This window comes from Aquarana catesbeiana, linkage group LG13 (assembly GCF_042186555.1).
Source record: "Aquarana catesbeiana isolate 2022-GZ linkage group LG13, ASM4218655v1, whole genome shotgun sequence".
Classification (NCBI taxonomy): domain Eukaryota; kingdom Metazoa; phylum Chordata; class Amphibia; order Anura; family Ranidae; genus Aquarana; species Aquarana catesbeiana.
Window position 1 is genome coordinate 87438913 of NC_133336.1, and position 20270 is coordinate 87459182.

Genomic DNA, 20270 nt, shown 5'->3' on the forward strand with positions numbered 1-20270 from the left:
ACCAGCTGTAGCGCTTATGCAATAGTGTTTGGTGTATGCTGGTGGTGACCTATAACCAGTCTATCCAGTCCACATACATCAATAAAAATAAATGTGGGTTTGTAAATCAATATAGTAGCTTAGAAATAATGGTGGGACCCTCTATTTTAAATTTCCAAAACAAACCAGAACTCACTTTTTGAATAAATATAAACTAAAATTGCAGCAGTTAAATGATGATGATAACCTCCACTCCTGTACTATGTAAATCTTGTTAGGCCATAATGCTGTAATAACAAAGCAATTGCAAAATGAATGATGGTGAGAACCTCCAATAGTTACTTAACCGTATGCCGACCAGCCGCCGCAGTTGTACTGCGGCAACATGGCTCAGCTGCGTCAATCGCCGTCATGTAACATAGATGGCCACTAGGGGGCGCGCACCATAATTCATTTTGCAATAGCTTTGTTATTACAGCATTAGGGCCTAACAAGATTTACAAAACCACTGTACCACAGGTCTCCCGCATTTGATTGTTCAGTGTCTAAGCCACCAATCACCATACAATGCTCTGTCACGTGTGGGTGTGGGAGGGTTTGCTTAGGCTTATGCAAATTATGACTTTTAGATGGTTGAAACTTGCATACCATATAATATTTGGAGGGCATGCTTTGAGGACGAAACAGTTCTGCAAAACATTTTTTTTACACAGAATCATTTTAAATTGGAAAACACACACAGAAATTGGCTTAAATAATGCTGTCTATTAATAATTAGCACCTTGAGTATAAAAATGTATCAATAAAACCGTTGATAAAGAGAAAAATACTAATATAAATAGCTGCAATAATAAAAATCTAAAATTACGCTGGCATTGCTTTGTAACTAGACACCCAAGGTGCTGCTTTCAAAAGCATAAACCTACACTGGGAGCTTCTTATAAAATGAATATAACAAGTGTACTACAATTATTTTATATTCTAAATAAAAGAGGTCTAAAAACACTCATAAGTATTAGGTCTAAAGAAATATTACTGCTGCCCATAGCAATCATTCAAACATGATGTCAATGTTCAAAAAAAATTCTCTGCTAGAGTTTTGACAAATCAGTCCCCGAAGGTTCTTTCAATAGGCATAATCTAATTGTAGTATGGGTGGGGGATCATTCTCTTTAATCTTCATTTTTAAAGTCTGTCTCCTCACTGATCCAGCAGGGTGACACTCAGCCCATGGCATTCCACAGCTGACAGTCCATGCTTCCCTTATACAGAGGATCTCAGCACCTCCGGAATGTCCCTGCTCACTTACTGATAATTTTATTTTGGTAACACGGGGCGGGTCCTGTGCCTGCAAAATGTACAGTGCTGTGTGAATGTGGATTTGTGACCTTTTTTCAGCTGTCCTTTCTCCTTTGTCCCCAAGTTTTGTTTCCTCTTTTCCATTGTGGCGGTGACAGCAGGTGAAGAACTGAGCAGGACAGAACAAGGTACATTTATATTCACATCATTAGGATTAGATCTAGGTGACTGCTATATCGTATTAAGGAATATGCAGTTCACAATATTGAGTCTTTATATATATTTACTGTTGTTTATAAATTATAAGATAGATAAATATATTTATTGGTATACAGCATTATTGATTATTTTTTTAGAATGACACAATAGTTGGAATGCCTTTAAAGCAGACTTATAGCTCCAATATAATTTTTTTCTCCATAATTTCTCAGAGTAATACTCAGGGTTTGAACCTACCTGTTATAATAATCAATATACACACCATCACTGTAAATTCTAGACCCCTCAGCTGTTGAGTTTTGTGACCGGAGCTTAACAACTTATCACATTATTTTTGCTAAAGAAGATGACTGCATTTCATACAGTTCCCGTGAGAACAGGAGCAGGGAACATCTATATAGCTATGATTATTAACTAATAAAATAATTCCAGGCTTTAGATGCGATTAAGATTACTATTAAGATTACTATTACTATTTTAGTCGACTAAAATACGACTAAAACTAAAACAATTGAGATTACTAAAATACCACTAAAACTAACGTAGTCAAAAGAGTAAGGCTAAAACCACATTGAAATTTGACATCGAAATTAACACTGTCTGTAGTGCATGTTCAAACCCTAATACCATAAATAATAACATATTAGATTTTTCACTCCGGGAGTATATATATATATATATTTATATATATATATATATATATATATATATATATATATATATATATATATATATATATATATATATATATATATATATATATATATATATATATATATATATATATATTCTGTATGTGTGTATAGACAATATTATTTATTAAAAGTATTTACATAGCACCAACAATTTATGCAATGCTTTACATATTCACATCATCTCCAGCCCTCATAGAGCTTACAGTCTAAGCTTTACATACAGTATCTCACAAAAGTGAGTACACCCCTCACATTTTTATGAATATTTTATTCTCTCTTTTCATGTGACAACATTGAAGAGATGACACTTTGCTACAATGTGAAGTAGTGAGTGTACAGCTTGTATAACAGTGTAAATTTGCTGTGCCCTCAAAATAACTCAACACACAGCCATTAATGTCTAAACCGCTGGCAACAAAAGTGAGTACACCCCTAAGTGAAAATGTCCAAATTGGGCCCAATTAGCCATTTTCCCTCCCCGGTGTCATGTGACTGATTAGTGTTACAAGGTCTCAGGTGTGAAAGGGGAGCAGGTGTGTTAAATTTGGTGTTATCGCTCTCACTCTCTTATACTGGTCACTGGAAGTTCAACATGGCACCTCATGGCAAACAACTCTCTGAGAATCTGAAAAAAAAAATTGTTGCTCTACATAAAGAAAGATGGCCTAGGCTATAAGAAGTTGGCAAGACCCTGAAACTGAGCTGCAGTGTGGTGGTCAAGACAATACAGTGGTTTAACAGGACAGGTTCCACTCAGAACAGGCCTCGCCATGGTCCACCAAAGAAGCTGAGCGCACGTACTCAGCGTCATATCCAGAGGTTGTCTTTGGGAAATAGACATATGAGTGCTGCCAGCATTGCTGCAGAGGTTGGAGGGGGGGGTTCAGCCTGTCAGTGCTCAGACCATACACCGAACACTGCATCAAATTGGTCTGCATGGTTGTCCTCCCAGAAAGAAGCCTCTTTTAAAGATGATGCACAAGAAAGCCCGCAAACAGTTTGCTGAAGACAAGAAGACTAAGGACATGGATTACTGGAACCATGTCCTGTGGTCGGATGAGAACACGATAAACTTATTTGGTTCAGATGGTGTCAAGTGTGTGTGGCGGCAACCAGGTGAGGAGTACAAAGACAAGTGTGTCTTGCCTACAGTCATAGGCGTGCGCAGGGGGTGTGCCAGGTGTGCCTAGGCAAACCCTAATCACTGGGGTGTTGATTCCCCCTATTGCCTGGGCTTCCCCCCTGTGTTGCGTTCCCAGAATGGAGAGTGGGGGAAGAGGCTAGTAAATATATTAGTTACCATGAACAGACTCACTCACTGTGTTCATTCACAACTGAAGCATAGTAAACTGTGTTTATTATGCTTCAGTTTGTGAATGAACAGGAAGTCACTCAGCACAGAGCACTTCCCATTCATTCACTGTCCAGTGCAGTTGAGGCTGCAGAGAAAGACGTGTGTTTGAGCTTTGGGGTGCACCCCCTAATGCAATAGGCTGCGCACACCTATGACTACAGTCAAGCATGGTGGTGGGAGTGTCATGGACTGGGGCTGCATGAGTGCTGCCGACACTGGGGAGCTACAGTTCATTTAGGGAACCATGAATGCCAACATGTACTGTGACATACTGAAGCAGAGCATGAGCCCCTCCCTTCGGAGACTGGGCCACAGTGCAGTATTCCAACATGATAACAACCCCAAACACACCTCCAAGATGACCACTGCCTTGCTAAAGAAGCTGAGGGTAAAGGTGATGGACTGGCCAAGCATGTCTCCAGACCTAAACCCTATTGAGCATCTGTGGGGCATCCTCAAACAGAAGGTGGAGGAGCGCAAGGTCTCTAACATCCACCAGCTCTGTGATGTCATCATGGAGGAGTGGAAGAAGACTCCAGTGGTAACCTGTGAAGCTCTGGTGAACTCCATACCCAAGAGGGTTAAGACAGTGCTGGAAAATAATGGTGGCCACACAAAATATTGACACTTTGGACCCAGTTTGCACATTTTCACTTAGGGGTGTACTGACTTTTGTTGCCAGAGGTTTAGACATTAATGGCTGTGTGTTGCGTTATTTTGAGGGGACAGCAAATTTACACTGTTATACAAGCTGTTCACTCACTACTTTACATTGTAGCAAAGTGTCATTTCTTTAGTGTTGTCACATGAAAAGATAGAATAAAATATATACAAAAATGTGAGGGGTGTACTCACTTTTGTGACATATTGTATATCGCATGCATACATACACACAGATGCTAGCCTGCATTCTTCTAATAAACATGTGACTTGAAAAACTAAAAAAAAAAAAAAAAAAAAAAAAAACCCGTAAAATATTTTCTGTATATGGAGTATAGTGATACACATATAACATAGATTATGTCGGTGGGTTACTAAAGTCACTAGACATGTGCGACTCATTTTGGTACATATCGAAGTTCAGACTAAATTTTCATTATTTGGATATTTGTATGTATCTGAATCTATGTATTTGTTTTCATTTGTTTCATTTGGACCTTATGTTAATGTTTGAAGCATGCAAAAAACGTAAAAACATAACGAAAGATCCGAATTGATTGAGGATCTATTTCGTTTTTATGTTGCATTAACATTTTTTATTATTTTAAAAATTGCACTTCATATGAGATGGAAACATATTGCAATAAATACAGTGAGGTATAAAAGTGAAATAAGATAATTCCTACGTATTGTGTTTGGATTGGATGGATGTGGATCCATTAGAATCTATGAATTATAACATAACAAATTAATCTGAAATAATTTTATTCCATTTGTTATGTTATGATTCAGAGACTCTGTTGGATTCACCTCCATCCAACCCAGACAGAGTGTAATCTTCCGAAATAACTTCCGAAATACAAATAGATTTAGAAAAATGAATATACAAGACTAATATGAATATACAAAACGAATTCTGAAAACAAATCATTCTAACAAAATGAATACAATGAAACAAAATAATTAACTTAACATCTCTAAAAGTCACTACCACTGAGTTTTCATACCATTTGTATCATTAAAAAAAATATGCCTTACAGCTTGGGTGCACATGAATGGAGCCGTTCATTACATGTGCGTTACCCAAACTCCCCAGCATCCACTCCTTACAGTCAGCAAAAGGTACTTAGGAAAACCTTCTTGTTGATAAAAACAGTTATATATGTTTGCAAACATATGGGGAAATTACTCCGATCAGTCATTTCTACATATGCCTCCGCTTTCAGTGCTCAGAGATGTTTGAAAATGTATAGGAACTGTTTACTGCACTTCTTTTAAAATGTTAGAAGCAAGTTTTATGATTGTTCGATGAATATGTGTGATCAAATGTGTTATGTGAGTCCCATACATTATGATCCAAGCAGCGCTGGACTTGTGGAATGGCAACATAAGTTAGGACCTGGAGTGACAAAATTTTAGGGGCAACATACTTCTTTTTTTTTTTTTAAGATGATGTTTATTGCTTTTTAAACCTGTAATGCAATACAATTACAATAAAGTAAGACAAACTCTTCTGACAGAAACCATAAAGGAATCAGCACGGTCTCATGTCCTTACATATGCATCTGTGGTAAATAACACATTTACAATAGTGACAATACATACAGCTAAATAAATTCATACATTAGAAAAGTATGGAGAAAGAGTTTTGAGAGTAGTGATGTCCCGAGGACTACATTGGGATTAGGTCTTAAGAGGGGAGCGGGACTAGAGGCCCCAGATCTGGTCAAAACTCTTTGGGGATCCTCTAGTAGCGTAAGTAAGCTGGTAGAGGGGAATGGCAAAGATGGTTAACTTTTTCCACTCAGGTAAAGTAGGAAGAAGAGGTCACTTCCAGATGAATAAATAATTTTTTGGCATAAAGATGTAAGGCCTTTAATCATTTTTTAGTGTGAGAATAATGGCAAGATCCTACACTAGCCCTAAGAAGCACGCTTTGAGGCCTTTTAAATTAGACAGGCCAAAGGAAAATTCAATAAATCCGCACACCTACATCCAGAAAAGTTGTATCTTAGGGCTTGAAGAAATGTTGTATGAAGAAAATCTGCTGCATAAAAGCAAAGGTTGATACAGAGTGAAGAATGCCTACGTTTAAAATTACGCAGCCACGTAGGGGTGTACTCTATCTCATGGTAGAGTATAAGTTGCAACTACACCCCAAAACACATTCTGCTACTCCTCCTGAGTATGGCGATACCACAGCTGTGAGACTTTTACACATCCTGGCCACATAGAGAGGCCCAAAATGCAGGAAGCACTGTTCTAGGGACATAAATTACACATCTAATTTCTTGACTATTAGACTTTTGAAGGCTTTTGATCACCAGGACAATGGAAACGCCCACTAAATATCCTCATTTTGGAAAGCAAACACCCCAATGTATATTCTATGAGGCATAATGAATCTTTTGAACATGTCATTTTTTTCCACAGATTTATGGAAAATGTGGAATGAAAATGAAAATGCATTTTTTAACGCATTTTATTAACGCATTTTTACACGTTTTTACAGGACTGACAGGCGCTGATGAGAATCCACTGATAGGCTGGCGCTGAGGACACTCACTGATGGGCACTTTAGTGGCACTGATGAGCACTCACTGATGGGCACTTTAGTGGCACTGATGAGCACTCACTGAGGGCACTGATGGCACTGATAAGCACTCACTGATGGGCACTGATGGCACTGTAGGGCACTGATGAGCACTGTAGTGACACTGTAGGACACTGATGAGCACTGTAGTGACACTGTAGGACACTGATGAGCACTGTAGTGGCAATGATGGCACTGTAGTGGCATTGTAGAGCACTGATGGCACTGACGTGGCACTGATGCATCGGAATTGGAGCAATAGGCGTAAACCGGAAGTGACACAAGCAGACAAGCTTGTGGCTCGTGGAGAGTTACTTGAGCGTTTTTTAACAAAAAGGAGTGTATTGTCTCTATGTAATTTTAATAAATATTAGTCCAAACGGTATTATACTATCTGGGATCTTTCTTCTATTTACACTATCCTGAGTGAACCAATCTGAGAGGAGGCGGTATCCATTCCAAGGAGTACTGTAGAAGTGGCTGTATCCATTTTAAAGAGTCACTGGTGTGTCCACTAAGAGGGACCGTTTGAAGATCCCCTGTTTTTTGAAGCATCAGACCCAAGTTATGCTGTAACCTTACAACAGTAAGGTGAGGGGCTAGTGCACATTAAGGTATCACCTCAGTTTGGATTGGCCAGGCATCGGCTGCTTTATTTCACTTTTCACGGTGAAGGGAACCATCACTGAATATCAATTTTGGACGTTTTCATTATTTTTTCTTTTGTGTTGATGCATTAGAACGTCCTTTGGGACTGTTATTTTGTTTGTTGGCTCCCCGAGCCCAAGGTGGCTCTCTGGACGTTTATTTGTTGCATTTATTACAGCCATTATTGCTATGTACTAATTTCAGGATTGCACAGGCACTGTTTGCACTTTGCACTTAAGCATTTACCATGTGTCACTGTTTTTTATTATTTATTCAAGGTCCATTTGTACATGCACTTTATTACAGATCATTCTTTGAACTTATTAGAGTTTTTACATGGTTACTCTATTATCTCATGTATATTTGCATTTGCACTTTATTTTAGTTTATTCACAGTAATTATCAGAGAGTCCACAGCGCAGCACCACAATTACCCACTGATGTGGCACTGATGGTACTGTTGTAGCAGTGTAGGGCACTATATGGCACTGTAGTGGCACTGTAGGGCACTGATGGCACTGTATTGGCACTGATGTGGCACTGATGGGACTGTGATGGCACTGTAGGGCACTTATGTGGCACTGATGAGCACTGTGATGGCACTCTGATGGCACTGTAGGGCACACCAAATGCAGCCATCTCATGCTACTGCACTGTGTCTCCCTCCTCTCCTGACACGCTGTATCAATGTGAGGAGAGAGCTGAACTGGACATGACGCCGGTTTGTTAACAAACTGATTGCTCCAACATTGGCATTCACATGGTAAAGGGCTGCTGTGATTGGCCCTTATCCTGATCCATGATGCGCTGGGTCCTGCAGACCCAGCGATCACGGACATTTCCGGAATGCGCACCCCAGGTCAATAGATGCCCTCCCAGAACTAGCCCGCCGTGCTGTAGCCGTTAATCAGCTATAGCATGGTCGGCAAGTGGTTAAAGAAGAACTCCATGAAAATTTGTTTTCTCCCATGCAGTGGGGCTGTGCCCGCACTGTTTGTCTAGGGGTGCACCGAAAGGCCATACTTACTGGAAAACCGCATCCAGCAGTGGACTGTTCCTGCTGTCCTCACATCTAGAGCTGGTGTATGGGCGTGATGACGTCAGGAACAGTCCATTCACAAGACCGCTAGCCTGCAGGGGGGCAGGAGCGACAGGGATCGGTCTTGTGCTTAGAGGATCGTCAGATTAGGTAAGTATATCTCAGCTCTGTAATCTCCTAGACAAAAACAAGCGGTTATCCTATGCAGTGCGGGCACAGCCTCACTGCATGGGAAAATACAAATTTTGTCCGGAGCTCTTCTTTAAGTATAATTTTTGTCCAAGGACAGACCTATGTTTATCCCAAGCATGTATCACTCGTTGACTGACTCATTACCTCTGATGAATGTGTGTTCTAAACATTCGCTAATCTTTCTGTAAAATAATACTTTCTAACAATACCACTGAACTTCCGTCCTGCTAGTCTGGAATCATACTCTGATGTTGTTGAGAATGAAAGAATTAAGGTGCCTATGATTCACCATACAAACGAAATCCAACTGCCCTCCCAAACCTCCGCTGTTTAATAAACAGAAATGTTTGCACCAATCATGAGTCTGCAAAGAAAGGTTGCTGTCACTTTACATGAGCTGCAGAAAGCATTGTTACTCTTCTCAACCCCCAAGCCCCTCTTTGCATATAATTCTATATTTTTGCATCCCTCTCTCCCTTTGTTGCCTTGGACTACACATAGCGTACAAACAAATTCATATATTATTATTATTATATATTAAAAGATGCTAATTTTGTTTACTGCCTTTTTGATATTTGATAACTCATGAATTAGTCACAACTCTTGTTTACTATATAGTAAAGTTGAGTGCACACTACTACAGAGAGAAAGTACCATTTTCCCCTGGCAATTACTTCACATGGAATGATTCTGACAGCCAATATTTCTTTGGCATGGAATTCATGTCTTTAAATAGCTGACTCCAAATGATACCCATTGAAAACATTACTCACTTGTTTTCTGTTGATGGCCCATAAACAACCCAGTCCCAGCTATTGAAAGAGGTAGTAGTCTATGCTGTTTGTGGTCATTGGTGTCTTTTGATGCAGCACTTTAGACAATTTAGAAATCCAGAAGAGAGATACTAGCTCTCATAGAGTCATTGGATGACAGGAACGTGCCAGCGTCAACATGTTCCTCGACTGAATCTGATACCCACAACAGCCATTTAATAACAACAGTTATTTTTCAATAAAATAATATATATATATATATATATATATATATATATACACAGTGATTATAGCTGTTATAGCCGCTAGCAATAATCACATGTTATATCTTATCATATCATACATGTATCATACATGTCATACATGTATCATACATGTCATACATACATTATCATATTATCATATCATACATGGTTTGAATCTGTCTGCTGAACCGGCCAAGATTCGAGCTGTCTATGATTGCTTTATTCACTGCTGTCAGGCAATATCAACAGTTCTTCCACTGAGACCTACTGTGTTGTAAACAAAGAGCAGAAGACACGGTATGGTTTATTGTGCTTCATTGGTCAAATATCAAGGGCTGTTCGCATTGCAAGGGAATTTTCCTTTAGCTTAGTAAATGAGGCGAAGCTCTGTTGACTTCCATCATTCAATCGTGCAAGCAAAAATACTGTTGTTTTTTGTGCTTTTTTTCCTTTTTTTTCCTTGCATATGATTGGGTATTCTTTGCAAAATGCGTGAAATTACCCCTGCAAAGTGAACAGCCTATCTGCCTTAAGTTAATCAGCCCCCAAGTCTCACAGGGCTAAACATGTAGTACACTGATTATTATCCAATTCCAATCAGTGTGCAAATCTATAAGACTAGGGGGAATGGGTGTCTGCATGAATCTCCACATATGTACAAAGCCAATGCTTGGTGGCTATTATCCAACATATTCTGGAACATTCATGGTGACTTTTCAATCATGATTTGCTGCGGTACTTTCATATTCACCCAAAATGTGTTTCTGTACTTACAACACAATTAGGGGAATTCATAAAGAGTGTCTACAACACTCTTTAGAATATCGACGTGCTTCTTTGTGACAAATATTGGTGCAGGTGACATATTCATGTACCTGTTGTAAACTTTGTTTCCTCTTGTGGAGGTGAACTGAGGCTGCAGTGTCCATATGGGCACTTCATCCACAGTGCAGCTCAGCTCCCTCATGCCGATACACCTGCCACAAAGACAGCACAGCTCCAAAGAGTTTTGTAGCTGGGTGGGTGAAGCCTGATGTGGAAGCTGGAGCGCTAGTTCCCCACCAGGTCCATTCCCCTTGTGATTGACAGCTGGCAGTGGGTGAATCAATAGCCAATAGAAAACCTGCTATTGGATATAGAAACCGCCCAATGCCTGCTGTCAGCCACATGGAGAGACCGGACTTGATTGGAAATTGGTGTCTCAGCTTCCACATCAGGCTCCACCCACTGTCAACCTCACTAGTTGCTAGAAGGCTGTCGGCTTTAAGGCCAACTGTGTCTTAACAACCAGTGACAGGTGCAAAGGAGGTAGCGGTGGCAAACATGTCGCTCTGATACATAACATATAGAAATAACGGTTTGTGTCTCTTCCTCCTTTAGGGCTTGTAGGCATATTCACGTGAGTGAACTGCTTTTTTTTTACCCTGTACAAGTCAATGTGAATGCAAAAAAAAGAAGTTTGTTCAACTCTAAACAGCTCAATGTATCTCAGACAGCACAAAGCAACTCTGTGGAAAACTCAAACCATTATGTCTCTCAGAAGAACCTGAAAGCATAATGCATTTGACTTGTTGCTTTCACACATCTTGCCCAGTGGTGCCAACAAAGGTGCGAGTGCAGCCACCTAGTTTTGCAGATTTTTAAGTTTATTAAATTATCTTCTACTTATTTTACTAGTGCAAATTATAAAATAAAGCAATGGAGTTGATTTACTAAAACTGGAATTCAAAATCTGGTGCAGCTCTGCATAGAAATCAATCAGCTTCCAGGTTTTTTTGTCAAAGCTGAAGAAGCTGAAATTAGAAGCTGATTGCCTACCATGCACCAGATTTTGAACTCTCTAGTTTTAGTAAATCAACCCCAATGTATTTGCTTTCTCTTGGCCACACCAAGAGTATTTTTTCATCCAGCTTTTAAAGTATATGCGATTCCCACACAGTAACATCAGGTCAGGAGAAAAACACCAAGCCTTGCATTTTGCAAAAAAGCTACATTAGTTCTCATGTATTGAAAATCTTACAGCAATATACGGGGTGTTGCTTACGGCAACCAATCTGATTCTGCTGCCCAGGTATGCCTGTTATGGCTACGGAGAAAGGAGCAGAAATATATGGTAGACACCAGGCTTATTCATGGGGGAATAGATGCTTAGTCCCGATTAAACATATCTAAGTGTACCTTTGGAATGCTTTTCTTTCTACAGTTTGAAGTCAGTTGTGGTAAGAAAGCATTATTTTTTTTGTAGTTAAGGTACAAGATTAGAACAACTACCACATTCACTAGGCAGCTCTTGATAAGTGGACTTCTGTAGGGCGGGAGAGTGAAGATGTGGAAAGTCTGATAAGGGAAAGCTGCGAGCTAGTGATAACGCTGTTTGTAAGATCAGGAGAGTTTGTTGATGAAGCACTTTCAGATCAGGAGGTATATACATTTCACTTTCAAACATTCATTTACTTGATATATACTGTATAATTTCCTGCAAAGTAGATGAGTATAGAAAAGTACATAACATCAAAGGTTGAATATAATTTATATAGGCAATCAGTAGTTAACTCTACTAAATAAAGACTACTGGTCCTACTGACACGCCAGTTATTAGCAAAATTAGGTTAAAACTGAATATGCAGAATATCAGACAAGGGGGTTGATTTTCTAAAGGAGTAGATCTTGATCACTTAGCAGAGTTAATGTTCACTGAGCTTAGTATATAAGGTGAAGCTGTGTTGACTTTATTCATCCAATCCAAGAAAAAAGACTATTTTTTAAATTTCCTTTGTGCAAGATTGGGCATTCAAAGTAAAGACAGCACCACCTTATTTACTAATGTTGGACAATTTTTTCAAGATAATATAGCTTATTACTTAAAAATTGTTCAAATCAAACAAGAAATTATTGATTTTTGCCAATTTCAATATAATCTGGCAATAAACAGGTACGAACAACAAAAAACTGGGGAAGCCGCTAAGCAGCAGCAGCTAAAAGAGACAAGACAAGATCGCATTGTGATTATGTACATAATTAAGGGAAAAAAGGAGACGGTTAGCTTGGAGATATAGTTCTCTTGCAAAGTTTTGCTTGTGATGTCAGATGGGATGGTTCTCTAAAACCATGACGAAGCATCATTTGGGTGGGGAATCCCTCTGTTGCTCATGTACGTACACTGATAACGTCCTTACTAGTTCTTGAAAAAAAAAAGAAAGAATTCTGAAGACAAATATACAAAGTCTAGGCTTTGACAATATACTTCCACTGGTGGCACTGCTTATACAGCTGCTATACATAGTGCTTTTGTAGTCATAGTCTGAGTATATGCCGAAGGTGTTTTGTCTGCTTTGCAGGCTTCAAGTCAGGTTTTTAGGAATGAAGGGGTGGATTTACTAAAACTGGAGAGTACAACGTTTACTAAAACTGGAGAGTGCAGCTCTGCATAGAAACCAATCAGCTTCCCATTTTTTTTTTTTTGTCAAAGCTTAATTGAACAAGCTGAAAATCAAAGCTGTTTGGCTACCATGTACAGCTGCACCAGATTTTGCCACTCTCCAGTTTTAGTAAATCAACCCCGAAAATGTAACCCTTTTACCCTCAGATGGCCAGAACATTTTTTATATTTCTTACTTACAGCTTTGAAAGTTTGTAAAATACCCCCCAAACCATTTGTAAATTTTAAACTGTGCCTTTTTCAAAATGGTGAAAATTGAACATCTGCAAAATTTGAAAAAGCCAACTTACACTATAAATCTAAGATAATGTCCAGTCGTCAGTTCCGTGTGCTCTGCATTGGTATGCATTGTGATAAAATCATGCAGGGCTACATTTCATCACTATGCACTAGGTTACAACGCGCAGCAACGTGTCACAATGCACTACTGCACATAGAGTTGCATCAATGTAATTTAGAAATAGTTAAAAAAAGAAAAAAAAAGTAAGCTCTGTGATGCATTGTAACAGCGCACCTCAGCAAACATGCACAATGCACACCAGCGGGCTTGCATTATGTGCACTATACATGCACCCGCTGGTGTGGACAGGTTGTTAGTGTGTTGGTGCAGTGCAGTGCAGTGGGGGCAATAAAGTGCTACTACACAGAGAAGTGCTAATTGCCATAATTCATTCACATAAATCATATATATATCACGCCACTGTATTTTATATATTTTTTTAAAAGTACCTTATTCCTGCAGCCCTGTTTTTTGTCTTCAGGGAAAGATCTTTGGGAGGGGCTTCTATTACTTTGCTGATGTATGTCTCTACAGCATGAGACTGTGTTTGGCCCGTCCTAATTGGTGCTGTGCCAATCACATGACTAAAAAGATCAGTTTCAGAAGAGTAATTTAAATTAAATTATAAATATTAAAAAAAAAATTCAGCTCCCTTTAAATCTTTTTTGAACATCAAATGTGTATTTTTTGCACATTAATATGGTGTAGGTGGAGTCAAAGATGACACTAGTTTTTATTTTGTTCAGACGGCATCTGCACCCAAGGCTCTTTTCTTACTTTACAGGTACTAGCAATTACATACAATATATTTAATACTGATTTATATTAAAACTAAGCTTTTGGTGAGTTGTTTAGTGAACGTTATCAATCAGCATATTATATAGTTACATAGTTACATAGTAGGCAAGGTTGAAAAAAAGACCAACAAGTCCAAACTATGTGTGTGATTTTATGTTAGTATTACATTGTATATCCCTGTGTGTTGTGGTTTAGGTGCTTACCTAATAGTTTTTTTAAATTATCGATGCTCCCCGCTGAGACCACCACCTGTGGAAGAGAATTCCACATCCTTGCCGCTCTTACAGTAAAGAACCCTCTACACAGTTTAAGGTTAAACCGCTTTTCTTCTATTTTAAGTGAATGGCCGCGTGTCTTATTAAATTCCCTTTCCTCATAACCAGGGCTTTTTTTCTTAGAGAATAGTTGCAGGAACTCCGCCTTTAGGAGTTAGCCCTTGTCTGTACTCCTACCCACCTCCGAGCACCGTTACTTGGTTCCACCCCCTAGCGACCTCCTAATACTGCCCCTTTTAGAAAATACAGAACCAAGTAACATTTGTGGTACTTAGTAATTTGTATGGAATTTGTTAATGATAACAAGAAATGCATTAAAAAAGATCCACTGCAGCCACCAATAGACCCCTTCTTCCCCCCCCCCCACTAGCAACAATGGACGACCTGCAAAAAATACCCCCCTCCAGCAACAATAGACCCCCGGCAGCAACAACAGATCTCCCCCCACAGGCTTGCTTTAATAGACCCTCCAGCAGCCAGCTACAATAGACTGCTCCCTCATCAGTAAATCCCCCCAACAACAACTAACCCCCCCTGAGCAACAATAGATCCTCCGTCAGCAACAATAGATCCACCGCCAGCAACAACAGACCTCCCCCTGCAAAAATAGATTGCTTCCAGAGACAATAGGTCCCCCAGCAGCAACAATAGACCTCCTCAGCAACAATAAACCCCTGCAAAAAATATCACCTCCAGTAAAAATAGATCCCCCAGCAGCCAGCATCAATAGACACTGTAACACAATCCAGCACCCCTTGCCATTACATACATTCGGTGGTGAAAGTGCGTTCCCCCGCGTTCCTGCTGAAAAAATGCCCTGCTCATAACTAATGTCCTCCAGTCCCTTTATTAGTTTTGTTGCCCTTCTCTGGACTCTCTCTAGTTCCAGCACATCCTTCCTGAGGACTGGAGCCCAGAACTGGACAGCATACTCCAGGTGCGGCCGGACCAGAGTCTTGTAGAGCGGTAGAATTATCGTTTTAACTCTGGAGTTAATCCCCTTTTTAATGCACGCCAATATTCTGTTTCCTTTGCTTGCAGCAGCTTGGCATTGCATGCTATTGCTGAGCCTGTCATCTACTAGGGCCCCCAGGTCCTTTTCCATCCTAGATTCCCCCAGAGGTTCTCCCCCCAGTGAGTAGATTGCATTCATATTTGTGCCACCCAAATGCATTATTTTACATTTTTCTTTATTAAACCTAATTTGCCATGTTAAATAGGATTGGTCCCAGGACAGAACCCTGGGGGACCCCACTTTCCACCCTGGACCATTCCGAGTACTCCCCATTTATCACCACCCTCTGAACTCACCCCTGTAGCCAGTTTTCAGTCCATCTACTCACCCTATGGTCCATGCCAATGGATCATACTTTGTACAGTAAATGTTTATGAGGAACTGTATCAAATGCTTTTGCAAAATCCATATATACCACGTCGATGGGCCTTCCTTTATCTAGATGGCAGCTCACCTCCTCCTCATAGAAGGTTAATAGATTGGTTTGGCAAGAATGATCATATCTCACCCCCATAGTGTTTAGCAATTGAAGGACATAGAGGAGGAGGGGAGTGTCATTTACACTGTGTATATGCCCATATGTGTCACTCTATAGTCACTTGGGCTGCACAAATAAGAAAAAGGAGGAAATGAATAGATTAGAAGGGCACTGAAACTGGAGCTTGCGCAGTAGATGACAATAGCTAGTCTACACAATCTCAGACTGCAATGGGGGCACAGAGAAGATGGGAGGGACAGCTGAAGTCAGGATAAAGCAGGTATATTTCACACTACACAAAACAAATGCTTTAGTGGCTTTCTGAATACGAACACTCTGTTATATAGCATGTATTGAGAGTTTTTCATAGTCTGGGTTTAATGACACTTTAAGGACATATCAGAGGTCTGTATAGAGCCCCCCGAAGTTTCACTTGTGAGTCCTCAATCTCCTTCTTTTTTTGCTGTCCATCACTTACTACTGAACATAGCAGTTCTCAGTACTGAGCACTTCCATTTGCATTCATGAATAGATGGGATAGTAAACATATCATACATGTGTATTGATCACTTAAATTATGAATGAACACTGGAGTTCTCAATTCTTAGTATTTCCCATGTTCATTCAGAAGACTAAGGGGTTTGGGGGGGGGTTAGTGGTCAAATTTTTTATGAATAGCTGCCCCCAGAGACTTGCCAGCCACCGATCACAGCTAATTATTAATCAGCAGAGTCTAGGGGACCCTTAAGTTCATGGAATCTGAAGTGACCATGAGCTTATAGCCTAAAGGGAGTGCAGAGAATTTAACCTTCCTAGCGGTATTCCCGAGTCTGGCTTGGGGTGGAATTTCAGAACCAAAAGCCAGACTCGGGATCGCATTGCAGGATCCAGGAAGAGCTTACTTACCTTGTCCCCTGGATCCTGCGATGTCTCCCCGCAGTGTGAGCGGCTCGTCCTTCGCTCGATTCATCACGGAGCCGAGCTCCATTCCCTTCGAGCGTTGCGACGCACGGAGACGGAGAACGGCGTCAAATTCAAAAAGTGCAACATACACAATACATACAGTATATTGTAATCTTACAGATTACATTACTGTATGAAAATATTTCATATCCCTTTTGTCCCTAGTGGTTTCTCCAGTGCCCCGCATGCAGTTTTATATTATAAAAACTGTTCTTTATGCCTGGAAACTGGAGATTGTCCAAAGCAACCAAAACCGTCCCTTTACATCAAAAGTGGTTGATTTGTGGGGAGATCCGTCATCAAACACTGAAAAGTAATGACAGCGACAATTCTGCAACTGAGCAAATTTCGGTGTTTTTGATTTGATCACATTATTGAATAATTTTTATTATTATTATATTATTATTTGTTAAAATTATTTATAGTTATTTATTATATTATAATTTATGATTTTGTGTTTCAAACTTTCTCATACCCGGGATGTCTATTAGACTCTTGCTTGGACAGATTTAAGTGAGTTATTCCTAAGAATTACAGGCCTACAATATAAAACACCGAATTTTCATGCAAAATAATTGTACTGCTTTCAGCATCAAAAATCTGAAATAATCATACCGCCAGGGAGGTTAAGGGTCCCTGAGCCAGCCAGCTGCAAGCATTTCTGTTCCATCATAACCATTATGTCCATGGCTGCAAAAAGATTAAAGCTCAACTCCAGGCACAACAATCTTACCAGTATTATAGCATTTATACATTCCATTGGCAGTAAACAAACCTTCTGCCATTCTGGCTTTGTTCTACAGTTGTCAAATCTGTTCTTTTACTTGTGTGAGATAAGTACAGCTCCCACTGTACTTACATGCCCACTCAAAACAATGCGGGTCTTATAGACCGCAATCACTATTATTATTATTCTTCAGGATCTATTTAGTGCCAACAGTTTGCGCAGCGCTTTACAATACAATTCAATACAGGGGGAATCAGAGGGTCCTGCTCGTTAGAGCTTACAATCTAGAAGGGAGGGTGAGACTAGGCTAGTGATGTAGCTGGGGGCTAAATTGTGGATTGCTTTGTAAGTTGTTGTTAGTATTTTAAATTAAAGTTGTTGGGTGAGCGGAAGCCAGTGGAGGGATTGACAGAAAGAAGTAGCAGACACAGAGCAAATGATAAGGTGGATAAGTCTGGCAGCAGCATTCAGGATGGATTGAAGGGGGGATAGCCTATGTAGAGGTAAGCCAATGAGGAGGGAGTTGCAGTAGTCGAGGCAAGAGATTACCAGGGAGTGAATTAAGAGCTTTGTTGTGTCATTGGTTAGAAAGGTTGTATCTCTGCCCCCCTCACCTTCAGTGCATTTACTAAATAAAATCTGGGGCCGCATGTTTTGTAAATGACCAGGGAGAGATGTGGCCATAGTGATGAGGTCCTCTGCATGTAAATTAACCATTTTGACAGCTATAGATTAAGCCAGCATGACAGGGGGTTTCTCTTCTGCCAACAGAATGTATAGCTGTTGTAGTACTGGTGCCCAGAGTTTGGCTTTAATTGGTATCTATAGCCAAACCCTTTTTTTTTACTTTGGTGGGCAAGATTAGAACCCCTGTCAAACCCCTTTTACTGCTGTCAGGGCTCTGTTAGACCCCTTTCACACTGGGACACTTTGCAGGCGCTACAGCGCTAAAAATAGCGCCTGCACAGCACCCTGAAAAACCCGCAGCAGTCTCTCCAATGTGAAACCCCTGAAGGCTTTCACACTGGAGCGGTGCGCTGGCAGGATGCTGAAAAAAGTCCTGCTAGCAGCATCTTTGGAGCGGTGTATACACTGCTCCTTCACCGCTCCTGCCCATTGAAATCAATGGGGCAGCGTGGCTATACCACCGGCATAGCGCTGCTGCAGCGGCGCTTTGCGGGTGGTTTTAACCCTTTTTCGCCGAATAGCGCCGCTAAAATGACGGTAAAGCGGCGCTAAAAATAGCACCGTTTTACCGCCGACACCGCCCCATTCCCGGTGTGAAAGGAGCCTTAGAGAGATTTCCTCTCACTTCCTGTTCAGGTGACAACTTCTGCAGATGGGAATTGAATGAAACTCTCCAACACAGACAGAAATAAAAAATGATTTTTTTTTATGTTATGTAGAGGAATGCTATCCTGACAGCTTTTTAATTGTTGTCTGTTCCCCCATTGAAGACTTTCTCCCACTTATTTCTTGGTAAATCTATTTTTAGCAGAACAGAAAGTGAGGGAAGATCTCCCTAATGGAACCTTGGATAGCAGTAAAACCTGACAGAGGTGCTAAACATTCCCCACTCTGTCCAAACCAAAAGAAAGTTTTGGGTACAGATACACTTTAATGATGGCTATGTACTAAGCAGTTTTTGGAACTTTCCACCAGCATTATATTATATTACATTGGCATAGCCACCCACAGTATCATTTGTTTCTCAGTTTCAGGTGACCACATTGTTAAAATTGAAAGAGAAAATTATTTGAAATTAATTTATTTTGGCAATAAGCAGTGCTAACTGATTTCTATGTTGGTTTATTAAAAGTAAACAGTAGGTAGAGGACTTGTCGACTTGACAGTAGGTAGAGCCGATAAAAAGCTTCAAACATGCCAACAAACTGATGGATTTTGACCACTGTTAATCTGCTTTCCTTCCTCAAATCCATAAACAGATTACAATTTTTTTTTTTTATGGCTATGTTCATTCCAATGGTCCAGATTTCAGGACCAGAAGTTATGGGAAATCTCTTCAATGGGGACACAGACCAAAACAATAACACATGTTTAGTAGAACGAGGAAGGGTTCGAATAATCTTTTTATTACTGTCCATGCCTCCTTGTGCTGGTGACAACCGCACACCCCATTTATTGTACACACACGGGGACAGGAAGTGAAAGAAAATATTCTCAATGAGATTATAGACAAAAATACAATTTTGACTTAATTTTACCCAATATATCCAAATTAGAAAAAAAAGGGTTTTTTTTGCTTGTGTTAGACTGTTGTTAACCTGATGGTAATGCTTGTGAAAATCAGCACACCCCAACGCATAGGTGAGACTACTGTGTGCATTGTGGTGAACTGTATTGCCGTAAATAGTGCAAGTATGCTTTTCTATGTGTTGAGGCTTGTTAATTACTCATTCAGTGTCAATAGATGCCTTATAAATTTTTCTTTTGTTTGAATTCTATAAGTACTACGTTAACAGATATGACCTTATGGCTACATAAAGTACAGTTACATGTTTTGACAAAGGGATATAAAAATTTTAATTATTCAGACCAAGAAATGATGAATAAGTTACAGAATTGTTACGTGATATGT

At 39.9% G+C, this 20270-nt stretch overlaps 1 protein-coding gene across 2 annotated transcripts in view; it reads left to right on the top strand.

Moving 5' to 3' along the window:
- Nucleotides 1–1317: 1317 nt before the first annotated feature.
- SPTB (spectrin beta, erythrocytic) overlaps nt 1318–20270 on the top strand; it is a 233340-nt gene continuing 214387 nt past the window's right edge. Inside the window, exon 1 of one of the 2 annotated variants that reach the window (XM_073609324.1) lies at nt 1318–1466. The gene's annotated coding sequence lies outside the window, so the exon portion shown is untranslated. The remainder of the gene's footprint in view (nt 1467–20270) is intronic. The other variant, XM_073609325.1, reaches the window with a different exon arrangement.